At 34.8% G+C, this 17,136-nt stretch overlaps 1 non-coding gene across 1 annotated transcript; it reads left to right on the plus strand.

Moving 5' to 3' along the window:
- The first annotated feature begins 6,634 nt into the window (after positions 1-6,634).
- LOC129073396 (small nucleolar RNA SNORA3/SNORA45 family) lies at positions 6,635-6,765 on the plus strand. The gene has a single exon (XR_008529437.1). It is a non-coding gene; the product is annotated as a small nucleolar RNA SNORA3/SNORA45 family (small nucleolar RNA).
- Positions 6,766-17,136: the final 10,371 nt, after the last annotated feature.

Raw genomic sequence — 17,136 nt, forward strand, 5'->3', positions numbered from 1 at the left:
TACACAATATAAACAACAACAAAATAAAATCTTGTGTATTTCTGCCAGCCAAATTAAACACAATGTCTTAGCTGGCCACACTTTCTCAATAGATAAAGATCAATATCACCACTTTTATCATAACACCACACCAGGTAAATTAGACAGTTACTTACATGCATGTAATGAAAAAAAAGTTTGTAAAAGACTACACACTGAGCAGAACAATAGCATAGACTGTTTTCCACAATAAAAGCTAATGCACCAGATGGTGGAAGAAAATGAGTTCTTAATCCACATCAACCCACATGTCTTTCCAAGTATTACATGATCCATCCAAATATATTTGGCTAAATATTATACCCAATAACTCAAAAGATGATACATTTTCTAACTTAAACTCTTGGTGGATTAATGTTCAAAAGCTCCTTATTTGGACTCTATTATCCACTAATCTTTCTAAGTCTCACACATGCATGAGAATAAATTTCAGCTGTGTATTTTAGTGCCCTTGTGAGAGTGAAAGAGAAAACTAAAAAGGGCTAATTTAGTCTACTTTATTTAAAATATTGTCTTTTCAAAAAGATAAAGACTATGAAAGCTTTGAAAAGCTTCACTAAATTCAGAGGATATCTCCAGCGGAAAAGGTTGTAGTGTCACTATTTCATTGAATAGATTGGCCATCTGGGTAAGAAGCAGAGAGTATATTATTTGTAGCTAAGTGATATATTAATTGATATTAGACAATTGCAATAAGTACCCCTGAGTTTGTGCCACTACTGGAATTAGCCTGAGGGTCAGTAAGGTAGACATGGTTATTCTACTTCAAGAACTCCTACTTCTCAGTGAATTAACACAATGAAGGTTTATTTCTCACTATGAAAGTCAGATATATATCCAGGCACCTCAATCAGGCACCTGTTCTCTATCTAGGGATTCATTAATTCAGGATGTTGAGAGGTTTTAACACTCTGTAGTTACACTATATGAAATATATTCCTTGGTTGGAGAGGTATAAAAAAATAACAGGGAGTAGAGCACTAGATCTTAAATTCTTCTACAAAAAATTGATGCATATCATCCACGCTCATATTTATTGAACCAAGCAGATGCATTGTGATGCCTAACTTTAAAGGGGAGGATAATGACTGCAATTCTTCTTATATGTCTGGAAGGGGGATAACCAGAAATGATGATAAACCTGAGGGAAATTTATGATAATATTTTTGAGGATATTGGGTTACAAAATGTGATTACAAGACAAACATTTTTATGAGTAATGTGTCATTTGCATATTTATTAAATGTGTGACATAGTCAATTCTACCTTAAGTTAGAGTTGGTGGCAACATACATATATGATGCAAAAACTACTGAGGGACTCTCTTACTACCAATATCTCATCTTTTCACTCAGTGGAAGACTATTCCTTCCAGAAATAATTCTTTGGCTATTCATTATTTTTAGTATCTCTATTATTACTAAAATTTTAAAGACCATCTCTTATATGATAGTACGTAACAACTTCACATATGTGCATCCTCATAGTAACTATATTAGTTATATATTATTTTCATTTGAAGATAAGAAACTGAAGTTTAGAAAAATCAAATAAAGTGCTTTAGGTCCCACAATTCACAAGTGGTGGACATATAACTTCAGGTGAATTTCCTCTGGCTTCAAACAGAGCATTAAACATAATCAAATAAAATTTAAATGGATTTCCTAAGTAAAATATTAAATTATTAGCATACACACACACATAGAAAATGAGCTCAAAAGACTGATTTTGTTCCTTAATAAATTTTCCATGTTTGGAAAATAGCTTTCCAATGTAATCAAAGGCTAAATTTTGTATTTCTTTTTAAATTGTTTAGGTTAGCAGTCTTATACCTTTTGGTTCTAATGCTTTTTGCAAACTGTTGGGGATGAAAAAACATTTTTGCTTATATGGGTCATATCATTGATATTCATCATATACATTAAAACTGATTATTTAAAATGTTTATTTAATGGACCTGTTTTATGTAAATATAATATACACTTTATGGAAAATATTATATTTACAGAAAATAGCATAGAGTAGAATTATTTCTCTTTATGTTTTTACAACTCTTCTTAATTTAATTGAAGACAATTTATTACCACATCTTCAATAAACATTTTCTGATATGCTGTTTTGGTTGAGTTATATGAAGATAACTTTGCATCTCAAAGACATGTAGTTAGAGAAAAGAGGACCTTGTAAAACTCATGAAGGGAGTCTGGACACATATTAACAGCCATAGGTCTATGGAAGTAGCTGGCAGAAGTAACTTGGTCAATGGAGCGAACATTGAATCAGACATCAAGATACTTGTAGCCATAGAATAATCCCATTTTTTTTCCTCAGAGAAGGAATATAAGATTGCCTTGGCTAATAAAATATAAGTAAAAAATTTTGTACCAGTACTGATTGAAAACTTGAAGATTTGTTTCATGTTTTACCTTGTTCTCTTTTTATTGTATTACAGTGAACAACACTGTTTCACATAGTAGGTGACCTATCATGTTGGATATGATGGCAATGTGAAACAGAGCCCTTATGTGTCCCATAATGGGAGAAAGTTTTAAGCCACTGGAATTGGTCATTGTTACTGCAGCACATAGTTTCTTATCTTAAGTAATACAAAGACAGCAGTTAGCCATGTGGTTCAATTGGTTGGAGCATTGTTCTGTAAACCAAAAGTTTGCAGTTTCTACCTAGGTCAGGGCATAGCCTTAGGTTGTGAGTTCGATCACCAGTCGAGGTGTATATGTGAAGCAACTGATTGATGTTTCTTTCTTTATCTGTCTCAAATCAGTCAAAACATATCCTCGAGTGAGGATTTAAAAAATGTGATATGAAGACATAGGCTTTTCCAGTCCTGATTCTGATGCTAGCTTGTGGTACGAACTATAGTAAAACACCACAGTGCTTGAGTTTTCAGACATCAAGAGTAAAATAATGTTAATAATATCCATTACACATGGTTACTGCTCACATAATGTAAAATTGAAAACAAAGTTACTGGGCAGATACTTTTCCAAGGAAGATATACAGAGGGCCCAGAGACATTTGAAAGGATGCTCAGCATCACTAGCCATCAGAGAAATGCAGATCAAAACCACCATGAGGTACCACCTCACACCGGTCAGAATGACCATCAGAAACAGATCAACAAACAACATGTGCTAGCAAGGATGTGGAGAAAAGGGAACACTAGTACACTGTTGGTGGGAATGCAGACTGGTGCAGCCATGGGGAAAACAGTGTGGAATTTCCTCAAAAAGCTGAAAATGGAACTGCCTTTTGTTCCAATGATTCCCCTGCTGGGACTATACCCAAAGAATCCCAAAACACCAATTCAAAAGGACCTATGCACCTCAATGTTCATAGCAGCACAATAGACAATAGCCAAGTGTTGGAAGCAACCTAAATGCCCATCACTAGATGATTGGATCAAAAAAGTATGGCACATTTACACAATGGAATACTATGCAGCAGAAAGAAAAAAAAGAACTACTACACTTCACGACAGCATGGATGGAACTAGAGAGCATTATGCTAAGTGAAGTAAGCCAGGGGGTGAAAGACAAATACCATATGATCTCACCTATAAGTGGAACCTAACCAACAAAACAAAGATACAAGGAAAATAAGACCAGCAACTCTGAAAGAAAAAGAAACCAACAGAGACAAGAGGGAAGGAGGGAGAGGTGGGCTGGGGAAAAGGAAGGGAAGGGCAAATCAAGGAACATATAGCAAGGACTCCTGGACAAAGCCAAAGTGGGGAAAGATTGAGGGAGAGAGAGGGAGAAGGGGGGCAGGAGAAAGTGGCAGGGGGAAAGGCAGAGCCAAATGTATTTGGAAAAATAAATTAATTAATTAAATTAAAAATAGTAAAATAAAAATTGTTGAGTAAATAAAAAATGCATGAGTTGAAGGAGAAAAAAAAGAAAAAAAGAAAACAAAGTTACTTTAAAGAACATAACACAAGACCATAAGAATTTAATACAATGCGATTATTATTTAAAAATAAGTAATCTCACCCTGACCAGTGTGGCTCAATTTCTTGGGCATTGTCCTGCAAAGTGAATGGTTACTGGTTTGATTCCTGGTCAGGTCACACACCTGGGTTGTGAATTTGGTCCCTGCTCAGGGTGCACGTGAGAGGCAAATGACTGATGTTTCTCTCACATCAATGTTTCTCTCTCCTTTTCCCTCTCTTCCCCTCTCCCTAAGGATAATAAATAGAACCTTAAAAGTAAAATAAAATAAAAATAAGCAATATCTTCTATATTAGTAAAATTCTTAATTTTTATATTTAAGCTTATATTTTCATTCCAATCCCTTCAGATATTTTATACTAATGTAATACATTTATGCTTAAAAATATTTTGATTGTTCTACAATACTTCTCAATAAAAATGAAATACATATATACATATATATCAATGGAAATTTTATTAGTCAGTTATTTCTATTTTAAAAATATTTTGTCAATACCTTCATCATTAGTATTTCTAAAACTGTTTGGATGGTAAGTTCTGGGAAAAAGGCAGAGACCATAACCTCCTCAATCTCACCTAGACATCAAAATAATTTTAAGTGGTAAAAAATACCTTTTTTTAATCATGATGAGGTTTTGAAAACTAATTATGAAAATAAAGTCATAAAAGTAGAGGGTTTCTATTGAAGATATACAAATTCATGGTTCATCTGAATTTTTCTTTACTTTCCTAATCTACATATAGTTTTGAAAAATGTGTATATGATCATCATTATATGTCAGTTGATATAATTGATTTATGTTGTAGAATTTCACCAAAGCTCTGAAATAGATAATGTAAATTTCCTAAAGTCTCATTTTATGTCTGTTTTTAAAGCAAACATTTGGACCTTTAACGAATATAGTATTTGAAAGTTTACTATTTTAAATAAACTGAAAGTTTCATCAGTAGGTTTATTTTAAATTAGGATAAAGAAAACTGCTATGGTTAATTATATTCATCCTGATAAATTTATATCAAGTGTTATTTTATGTAAGCGATTGTACTTCAAGATTTCTCCTCTGTGCTGTCATAAAGCCCTTGCTCACATCTGTCAATATGTTTACGTGTTTGTGTTACAATGATCTGTTTATGAATATTATCCAAGAAAGGATATACATCTCTTAAAAAGGGATTGCATTTTTTCCCCCATATCAGCAACTCTGTCACTGATTCTTACTTATATGGATGAGAATCACAAATGAAGATTTTAAAATCACATCCTTGGGGACCCATCCACAAAGTTTCTGACTTAGTAGGTCTGTGACTCAGGTAATTATAATTTGTAAAACCCCTCAGTTGACTATAATGTGCAGAAAGGACCATGCAAAATATTTTTTACTTTTAATAACTGAATAACTGCAACCACGCAAAATATTTCTTAAATAGTAATCACTAAGTAAATGTTTGTGTTGAATTAAAAAGAAAACTTTGAATAAACATGTGAATAACCTTGAGTTCATTTGTAATATTATAGAGTATATGAGGTATTAGTCATTATATTTAATAATGTAATTATATTTTTATAATAGTGTAAGCATGCAAATTCTGTACACACTCCTTTGAATTTGTTGCCAAGTGACATTTTTAAAATTGATATTTATCAATTGTTTCTTGAGATCAAGAGGAGGCAAGGGAAATGAAAATGACCTGTCATATAGGTTCATCAAGATAAATCATGGCAAGTGACTATGTTTTTTATTCTTTCTTTTTTTAAAGAAAATATGAAATATAAAATTAAGTTTTATTTCCTCAAATGATTTAATAATGGTACTTATTTCATGTTTGTTGAGAAGATTTAAAAATATAGAATTGCAAGCATGTTTATACAGAAAACATAATTCAGCTATAAATTGTCTAAGGCATACTCTTCTAAGTCTAAAGACATGAATAGGTTGAAAGAGAAATGTTGTAAATAGATTTTTAAGCAAATAGTAACATAAATAGAGCTTTAATGGTTACACTAATATCAATCAAAATGGACTTTATATAAAATACTGTTACAAGTGACAAAGCAGTACATTGCATATTAATAGAGTTCATTATGAAGAAGATATAACAATTATAAATATATATGCACCAAATAATATGGCCTAAAAATGTATGAAGCAAACATTGACAGATTTCAAAAGAGAAATAGGTAGTTCTAAAAATATATGGAGACTTTAATATTCCACTTTTAATATAAATATGAAAACCAGACATATGATTAATAAGGAAATAAAATAATTGAACAATATGAAACAATTTGCTCTAACAGACTTATACAGAACATTCTACCCAAAATAAAAGAACCCTCATTTTCTCAAGTGAGCATGAAACATTCTGCAGGATAGACAATATTTTAAGCCACAAATTAGCCTTATTAATTAAATTTAAAAACATTGAAATTGTGCAAAGTATCTTTTCCAATTACAAGGAAGTTAAATTGGAAATCAATTACAGAAATATAACTGGAAAATCAACAAATATGAATAAATTAAACACTACACTCCTGAATAATGAATAGATTGAATAAGAAAATGCAAAAGAATTACAAAATACTTTGAGACAAATAAAACACTTAATGAAATTTAAGGGATACAGTCGAGGCTAGAGTCACACTTGGGTATCAGCTATTGCCTTCGTGTGCTAGAGTCCTCGAAGAGCAACTGCTGACCTTATTCACTGACTCTGGACCCCCATGGCATAGTCAGTCACCAGGTTAGTGACATGCGTAAATAAAAAAAAAAAAATTTAAGGGATACAACAGTGTTTATATATATAGTTATTCATAGTGTATGAATATATATTTATTCATTTTTAGAAAAATATTTCAAACCAATAGCCTAACTTTAAACAATTAGAAGAAAAAGACTAAACCCAAAACTGGTAGAAGTAAGAAAATAATACAAATTGTAGCAGTGATAAATGAAAAGAATAGAAAAAATAAAGAAAATAAATAAAACTAAAAGATTGTTCTTTGAAAAGAACAACAAAATTCACAAAACTTTATCTATATAAACTAAGAGAATACTAAAATTACTACAATTAGAAATAAATATAGGGATATTATTATTATTGATTTTACAGAAAGAAATATGAGAGTACTAAGAGCAAATGCATGCCAACTGTTTTAAGAGTTTATCTGTTCCCTCCAGATTATCCAATTTTAGCGTACAAAAACTCAAATCATTCATAATCAAAACCTTTCAATAGAGATAATATCAGGGCCAGATGGCTTCACTGGTGAATTCTACCAAATATTCTCTTCAAGCTCTTCCAAAAAATTGAAGATGAGGGTACACTTGCAAACTCAATTTATGAAGCAGTGCCCTTACACCAAAACTAGATAAAGACACCATAAGAAAGTAAACTACAGTACAATATCTTTGTGTCCATTGAAAGTCTAAGATCAAGATGCCAGCAATGTATGTTTCATTCTGTGACTTCCATTATTTCCTGCAGGTGGCTTCCATCTTACTGTTTGCTTACGTAAACTCATCTCTGTGTGTAGCGGGTAAGAGGATAGGAGGGAAGTGAAAAAAGTGAACTGTTTTGCATCTCTTTTTATAAAGATGCTAGTTCTATAGAATCTGGGCCCCACCCTTATGAATTCATTTAGTCTTACTTCTTTTAGGCCTTATCTTCAAATACAGTTGTACTGGGGTTTGAGGCTTCAACATGAATTGGCGGAGGAACACAATTGATAGCAATCACTTTGAGTAATGATGTCATCTTTATAATATAAAATTTTTCTATCCAATATAGGATCTTTTCATATTTATTTATGCCTTCTTTCTCTTCTTTTAAAACTATTTCATTGTTTTCATTGTACAGACCTTATGTCTACTTGGGTAATTGTTTTCATAAGTATTTAATTTTCTTTGATGCTATTGTAAATGGATTTGTTTTTAAATTGTTTGTTGTTAATGTATAGAAATATAACTGATTTTTGAGGGGTAATTTTGTGTCTTGATACTTTGCTGAATTTGTTGAATTTATTCTAATAATTTTTTTTGTGCAATCTTTACAGTTTTCTACACATAAGACTATGCTGTGTGTGCACAAAGATAATTATATGCTTTTTTCCAAACTGGATGTTTTGATTCTGTTTTCTTGCCTAATTACTCTGGTTAGTACTTCCGATGCCACATTGAATAAAGTTGGCAAAACTGAACATCCTTGTCAATTTCAATTTCTTGATATCAGAAGAAAAGTTGCAGCCTTTCATCATTGAGTATGTTTTTAGCCATGTTTTTTTTTATATACATGACTTCTATCATGTTGTTTCCTACTATTCTTAGCTTTTTGAAGATTTTTATCATGTAAGCATCTTGATTTATATCTAATGATTTTATATAAATTGAGATAATCATGTTTTCCTCTTATTCTATTAATGTGGTTGTTTTCCTCCGTTGAACCATCCTTGCATTTGGGAATAAATCCCACATGATTATAGTGTATGATTTCTTTAATATGCTGCTGGATTCAGTTTGTTAATGTTATGTTGAAAACCTTTGTATCAATATTTATTAAAAAGGTTAAATTTCTCTCTTTAAGTTTCTTACTTTTGTATTAATTTTGTCCATATTATCCTTCAAAGTATTAACACATTTATAATAGCATGTGGATCTCTTTTTTTATTTTCTCCTGTAATCTCCTGGGTTGTTTTTTAAATCATATCATCTTTTTTCATATGCTTGAATTATTTTATTGTAATGGGCACTACATATAAACATTTTATAACTTTATACTTTAGATTATGTTATAATTATACAAAAAGGAATTATGTTTCTGTGACAAGAAAACATTTAAAAAAACACTTCAAAAATAGCATTTGAGATGGTTTTAATAAGGTTTCTAGATTCTTTAAGGGCTATGTTTTATTCATCTTTTCTTTAACCCTTAAATTCTTTTCATCCCCAAGGGGGAAAGTCTAAGGGGACAACTCTTTTTAAATGACTTTTTATTGTATTTTTCTATTGCCATTTATCCCGCATACCCTCTTCCACCTCCACCCAAGCCCCTCCCCCACCACAATCACCACACTCTGGTCTATGTCTGTGAGTCCTTTATCTTTTTTGCTTGATCCTGTCTATCCTTACAGCCATTCAGCTGTATGTTCTTCAATTAGCAAATGTTCCTAGCAAAAAAGTGGATGCAGTTCCAATCTGACACCATGGATTTTTTTCCCTATATTTTGATGTCAAAATATTTTTCTGCTTGCTTTGTTTTTATATGCCTTCAAAGAAATGACTACATTAATATATAAGTGCATGTGTAAGTAGCTATAGATAAATATATACATATATAGTATGTTCAATTCAAATATTCTGTTTTCAGCATGTGCGTTACTCACATTGCCTACTCTAAAATTATTGGAAGGCAGAATCTCTTATTCTTTTCATTGTTATTGTTTTATATGAGGTGTGTTCTTTCTGTGGTAGCTATTTTCAGGTTTTTGGTTTGGTTTTAAGAGGTATAAAAATATATTGTGAACTACCTGGAATTCTACCTTATGCAGAGGAAAAAACACTTAAACGCTTTGTGTTCGTGTTTGAATAGTTTCAGTTTTAATTTCTCTTTATTATTCAACAATGGTAGCCTACAGTTTCCTCGAACAGTGAGCTCAGTTGTCTTTAAAGCATCATTGACAGACTGCTTCACACAATGTTGATGAATGTGTATTTGCTTACTTACAAGTTTCTAATATCCTGCTGAAATCAACATCTACAGAAATAGTCACTACTAATATGTGCTTTATACTTAAATAATACTCAAAATGTGGAAAATATACATTCTTTTAACAACTTTTATTTATTACTTCATGAGTTTTTGCCATGGTTTCATAATGCCAAAAAATGCTAGTTGTACTTATAACTTGTTTCCCAAGTATAGCATCAAAATTAAATGTATAAGACACACATAACCTGATTTTTTATGAATTCATTACATCTGGAGAAGTCTTTATTTCTCCTTTGCATCTAAAGGTTAACTTTGCATAATCAATTATTGTTGGCTGGTAATTTCTCTCTTTCAGTAGTTTGAATATTTGATTCCACTCTTTTCCAGTTTGTACAGTTTCTGCTGAGAAGTCTTATGATAACCTAATGGGCTTTTCTTTTATGGGTTACCTCCTTCCTTTCCTTCGCTGCCTTGAGAATTCTTTCTTTTTCATTAATTTTTGACAGTTTTAATACAGTGTGCCTTGGAGAAGGCCTATTTGGATTGAGGTAATTAAGTGTTCTATTTTCTTTTTGGATTCAAAGATCTAGCTTTTCACATAGGTTTGCAAAGATATCATCAACTATTTGTTTGAATAGACTCTTTGTTCCCTTCTCCCTTTCTTCTTCTTCTGGTACCCTATTATTCTTACATTGTTCATTCTGCTGGAGTCAGATAGTTGTCATAGAGGTTTATGTTTGTTTGTTCTTTATTTTATTTTTTAATTAATTAATTTATTTTTCAGATACATTTGTCTCTGCCTACCCCCTACCACTTTCCCTTGCCCCTCCCTCAACTCTTCCCTTTTGGTTGTTTCCATGCATCCTTGCTATATGTTCTTTGACTTTCCCCTTCCCTTCTTTTCCCCTGCAACCCTCCCTCCTTCCCTCTTGTCTCTGTTGATTTTTTATCTTTTCAGCGATGCTGGTCTTATTTTCCTTGCATCTTTGTTTTGTTGGTTAGGTTCCGCTTATAGGTGAGATCATATGGTATTTGTCTTTCGCCCTCTGGCTTATTTGCTTAGCATAATGCTCTCCAGTTCCATCCATGCTGTCACGAAGTGTAATAGTTCTTTTTTTCTTTCTTCTGCATAGTATTCCATTGTGTAAATGTACCATTATTTTTTGATCCAATCATCTACTGATGAGCATTCAGATTGCTTCCAACACTTGGCTATTGTCAATTGTGCTGCTATGAACATTGGGGTGCATAGGTTCTTTTGAATTGGCGTATTGGGATTCTTAGGGTATAGTCCCAGCAGGGGAATCACAGGATCAAAGGCAGTTCCATTTTCAGCTTCTTGAGGAAATACCACACTGCTTTCCCCAGTGGCTGCACCAGTCTGCATTCCCACCAACAGTGTACTAGTGTTCTCTATTCTACACAGCCTCGCCAGCACCTGCTGTTTGTTGATCTGTTTCTGATGGCCATTCTGACCGGTGAGAGGTGGTACCTCATGGTGGTTTTGATCTGCATTTCTCTGATGGCTAGTGATGCTGAGCATCCTTTCAAATGCCTCTGGGCCCTCTGTATCTCTTCCTTGGAAAAGCATCTGCTGAGGTCCTTTGCCCATGTTTTGATTGGATCGTTTGTGTTCTTGGAGTGGAGTCCAGTGAGTTCTTTGTATATCTTGGAGATTAAACCTCTATCGGATGTATCATTCGCAAATATATTTTCCCAGACAGTTGGCTCCCTTTTCATTTGCTAATGTATACTTTAGCCATGCAGAAGCTTCTTATTTTGATGAGGTCCCACTTGTTTATTCTTTCCTTTGTGTTCCTTGCTTTAGGACACATGTCGGTGGAAAAATTCCTGAGTGGGATATCTGAGAGTTTCCTGCCAATGTTCTCCTCTAGGATTTTATGGTGTGGCAACTTATGTTTAAGTCTTTTATCCGTCTTGAGTTTATTTTTCTGTATGTTGTCAGCTAATGATCCAATTTCAATTTTTTGAATGTAGCCTTCTAGCTCTCCCAACACCATTTGTTGAAGAGGCTATTATTGCTCCATTTTATGCTTCTGCCCCCTTTGTCAAATATTACTTACCCATGTAGACCTGGGCTTATTTCTGTGCTATCTATTCTGTTCCACTGGTCTGTGGGTCTGTTTTTGTGCCAGTATCAGATTGTTTTAGTATAGTGGCTTTGTAGTATAGTTTGATATCTGTTATGATCCTTCCAACTTTGTGTTTCTTTCTAAAAATTTCTGTGGCTACTCAGGGTCATTTATTGTTCCAGATAAATTTTTGAAATGACTGTTCTATTTCTGTGAAATACATCATCGGTATCTTAATAAGGATTGCATTGAATCCATAAATTGCTTTGGGTAGTATGGACATTTTGATGATATTAATTCTTCAAAATCATGAGCACAGTATATGCTTCCATTTATTTGTGTATTCCTTAATGTCTTTCTTCAATGTTATATAGTTTTCAACATACAGTTCTTTTATCTCCTTGATTAAATTTATTCCTACGTACTTTATTTTTCTTGTGGTTATATAGAATGGTATTCTTTTTTCTGATTTCTTCTTCTATTTCATTGCTGATATCCTAAAATGCCTTTGATTTCTTAATATTGACTTTTTATTCTGCTGTTTTGGTAAATTCATTTATTAGGTTCATTAATTTTCTCGTGGAGTCTACAGGGTTTTCTATGTACACTATCACGTCATCTGTAAGCAATGATAGCTTTATTTCCTCCTTTCCTATTTGGATGCCTTTCATCTCTTTTTTCTTGTCTGACCTCTGTGGCTAGGACTTCCAATACGATGTTGAAAAGAAGCGGTGAAAGCGGACATACCTGTCCTGTTCCCGATCTTATTGGGAAACCTTTTAGTTTTTGCCCATTGAGTATGATGTTGGCTGTAGGTTTTTCATATATGGCCTTTATTACATTGAGGAATGCCCCCTTTATTCTCATTTTGCTGCGTGTTTTGATCATAAATGGGTGCTATAACTTATCGAATGCTTTTTCTGCATCTATCAAAATGATCATGTGGATTTTGTCTTTTTTTAATTTATGTGATGCATTACATTTATTGACTTCCATATATTGAACCATCCCTGCATCCCTGGGATGAATCACACTGGATCATGGTCCATAATTTTTTAATGTATTGCTGGATGCAGTTTGCCAATATTTTGTTGAGGATTTTAGCATCTATGTTCATCAGCGAAATTGGCCTGTAGTTTTCTTTCTTTGTAGGATCTTTATATGGTTTTGGGATTAGGGTGATGCTGGCCTCATAGAAGGAGTCTGGGAGTCTTCCCATCTCTTGGATTTTTTGGAATAGTCTGAGAATGACAGGAGTTAGCTCTTCCTTAAATGTTTTGTAAAATTCTCCTGTGAAACCCTCCGGCCCTGGGCTTTTGTGTACCGGGAGTTTCTTGATGACTGCTTCAGTTTCGCAGCTGTTTTCAGTCTATTCAAGTTTTCTGTTTCTTTCTCCATCAATGTTGGAAGATTATACTTCTCTAGAAATGTGTCCATTTCATTAAGGTTTTCAATATTATTGGCAAATAATTGTTCATAGTAGTTTATGACAATCCTTTGTATTTCTGTGGTATCAGTTGTTATTTCTCCTCTTTCATTTCTGATATTATTAATTTGGGTCCTCTCCCTTTTTTTCTTGATGAGTCTGCTTAAAGGCTTGTCGATTTTATTTATCTTTTTAAAGAACCAGCTTCTGGATTGCTTGATCCTCTGAATTGTTCTTTTTGTCTCTATGTCATTCAGTTCTGCTCTCATCTTGCCTATTTCCTTCCTTCTACTTGCTCTGGGATTTATTTTTTATTGTTTCTCCAGGTCTTGAAGTTGTAGTGTTAGGTCTTTTATTTGAAATGTTTCTATCTTTTTTAGGTAAACCTGTATTGCTATGAACTTCCCTCTCAGGACTGCCTTTGCTGTGTCCCATAGGTTTTGGGCTGTTGTCTGTTCATTTTCATTTGTTTCTAGAAATTTTTTGATTTCTTCTCTTATCTCATTATTTACCCATTCATTGTTTAATAGTCTACTCTTCAGTCTCCATGAGTTTGAAAGTTTTTGAAGTTTCTCTTTGAGGCTGATTTCCAGTTTCAAGCCATGATGGTCTGAAAGTAAGTTTGGTATTATTTCAATTTTCCTGAATTTGTTGAGGCTTGCTTTGTGTCCTATCATGTGGACTATCTTTGAAAAACTTCCATGAGCCTTGAAAAGAATGTGTATTTTTCTTCTTTGTGATGTAAGGTTCTATATATGTGAGTTAAGTCTATTTGATTCAGTGCGTCATTCATCTCCACAATATCCTTATTAATGATTTCTTTGAAAGATCTGTCCATTTTTGACATTAGGGTGTTGGAATCCCCTACTATCAGTGTGTTGCTTTATATATCTTTTTTGAAGTTGTCCAATAATTTCCTTTTATACTTGGGGGCTCCTATATTGGGAGCATATAAGTTTACAATGTTTATGTCTTCTTGATAGAGTCTTCCTTTAAGTATTATAATGTGCCCCTCTGGGTCTCTTTTTATGACCTTTGTTTTGAAATCTACTTTGTCTGATACAAGTATGGCAACCCCGACCTTTTTTTCGTGCCCATTTGCTTAGAATATTTTTTTCCATCCCTTTACTTTCAATCTGTGTAGGTCCCTTGCTCTGAGGTGGGTCTCTTGTAGGCAGCATATGTGTGGGTCATGTTTTCTTATCCATTCAGCTACCCTGTGTCTTTCGATTGGGGCATTTAGTCCATTCCCATTGAGAGATATTACTGATAGAAACTTACTCATCTTTTCTCTTTGTATCTGTGTTTCTCTCTCTAATTCTTTTCCTTCATCTGCTTAAACCAGTCCCCTTAGCATATCTTCGAGTGCTGGTTTGGTAGAGATGTATTCTTTTTTCCTTCTTTTGTCTGGGAAACTCCTTATTTCCCCTTCTATTTTAATTGAGAGCCTTGCTGGTTAGAGCATCCTTGGTTGTAGGCCCTTTTCATTACCTATAATATTTGTTGCCATTCCCTTCTGGCTTGTAGTGTTTCTGTTGAGAAGTCAGCTCCTAGCCATTTCGGGGCCCCCTTGTATGTTTCTTTGTCCTTCTCCATTGCTGCCTTGAGGATTCTGTCTTTGTCTATGTCTTTGTTAGTTGCCATTTTAATGATGATGTGTCTTGTAGTAGACCTCCTTGAATCTCTCTTGAGTGGGGTCCTCTGTGTCTCCTGGATCCATGAGACCCTTTCTCTCTTCAAATTGGGGAAATATTCCATCATTACTTTTTCGAGGATATTGTCTATCCCTTGCTCCTCTTCTTCTCCCTTTTCTGGTATCCCTATTATACGGATATTATTGCGTTCCAGGTTGTCCTGTATTTCCCTAAGTTCCTCTTTATTCTTTTTAAGTCTTTTTTCCATTTCTTGTTCTTTCTGGGAGCTTTTTTCTACCTTATCGTCCATCTCACTGATTCAGTCCTCGGCTTCATCCAGCCTGCTTTGGATTCCTTCTACTGTGTTCTTCAATTCTGAAATGGTATTAGTCATTTCCTCTTGTGTCTTCTTGATAGTTTCTATGTCCTTTACCAGGTTGATATAGTTTGTTGTAAGATCCTGATAGTTTCTCTGCAGTTTCTCATAGTTCTCTTTAGCTGGCTGAGCTCATTTATCTTCCTTGATATTTGCCAAATGGAGACTACGGAAATGGGAGGAAGTCAGCTCCAGGACTCTGTGGTAATCCTGTCTCCAGTCTCTCCTCCAGAGACTCTGGGCACCTCTGTGACCCCTTTGGCCTGGGATCCACTATTTCTGCGAACCGCTCTGCACTTGTGGGCCCTAGGGAGTCAATTATCACCTTCCCTTGCCGATCTGTGCACTCCCTTGCAGGCCCCATTGGTGCCAACATATGGGAACCCTTGCCAGCCCGTGCGAGCTCTCACCAGCCTGTGCGGGTCCACACACAGGCCCGCCAACCCTGGCCGGCCTCTTGGCCCAATTGTGCATGCCTGCAGTAGGTGGTTTTGGGCTGTCTATTGTGTGCTTTTGAGCTTTTGGCTCTTCGGGGGTGTGGCCTCTTCCCACACAATCTGTTTGTTTGTTTTTTATGCTCAAGTCTCTGTGTTCTTCCCTCTCTGTCATTTCTAAATTTCTATCTTTGACCACTAATCCTTTTCTCCATCTGGTCTGCTATATTTTCTATGCTTATTGGTTCGTTCTTGATCTCTTTTACTGAGTTTTTTGTCCTCAGAATTTCTGTTTTGTTCTTTTTTAAAGTTTCAGTTTCTTTTGTGAAGTACTCATTTTGTATGTTGATTTGTTTCTGAGTTAATTAAATTGTCTATCTGTATTTTCTTCCATCTTGTTGAGTTATTTCAAAACTGCAATTTTGAGTCTTCAGTCAGTTAAATCACGTATTTTCATGTCTTTGTTTTTTGCAGATTTTTAATTTTTTTTTTCTGAGCTGACTTGCTGCCTTGATTATTAATCTTATTTGATGGATATCTTCTCTTACCAGGCCTCTATGTATGAGTGGCTCTTCTCTATTGGGTTGATAAGAAGTATTTCTATTATTTTCCAGTACGCTCTGCTGCACAATAAGTTTTTTTAAAGCTCTCTTGGATTTCTATCAATACTCAGATCTTCACAGGGTGGTGGAAAATGGGAAGGTGGGTGCCTTCCCTGAGGTCCAGTCACCCTAGTGTCAGGAGACCAACCATTCAAGGGAATGCAGTGGATGATGGGGCTCTAAATCCATGAAATCTCACTGCAGTCCCTTGCAGCAGGTCGCTGCCATCAGTGCAGTGGTGAGGCATCAGGCTGGGGAGGGCTAGGGTAACTCATCCACTTTTTAAGTTGTTTTGCCTTCCTAGTAATGACAACCTCATTCCTCTGTAGAGTTCCTCCTGGACCCTCGGTCCTGGGTCCAGTCACAGGCTGTACCCTTTGTTCAGATAAAAAGTGATCCTGTAGTACCAGTTCTTGGAATTGCAGATAATGTGCACTGCCACCTAACATTACGGACAAAGGGATGTGAGCTTTGGGATGTTAAGGGGAGGCCAGGCTCTGTGGATTTGTCTGGTGGAATTCCAGCCACTGGACAACCATGGCCACACTTCTGTGCTGTGTGCCTTACCAGGTCACTAGGCTTGGTTGCTTCTCACACTACTCACTCCTGCAGGAATGCTCATAAATCTCTTTGCTACTTCTGGCTGAAGTGAATGCCAGCCACAGCCTGATTCCTCCTCCCTCAGCACTGAGCCCTGCCATGAATTCCCAGCTGCAAGATTGTGTCTATGGCTCATCTCAGAGTTTCTTCCTTCCCATCTCCCCAGTTCACTCCCACTTGGCTACCTTTAGAGGTTTTAATGCACAGATCTCTCAGGTGTGTTTGTGCATTGATGATGGAATTCTTTGTTGAACA

The sequence above is a fragment of the Pteronotus mesoamericanus genome, unplaced genomic scaffold, assembly GCF_021234165.1.
Source record: "Pteronotus mesoamericanus isolate MK-2021 breed Mesoamerican mustached bat unplaced genomic scaffold, CSHL_Meso_final contig_40, whole genome shotgun sequence".
In the NCBI taxonomy this organism is placed as follows: Eukaryota; Metazoa; Chordata; class Mammalia; order Chiroptera; family Mormoopidae; genus Pteronotus; species Pteronotus mesoamericanus.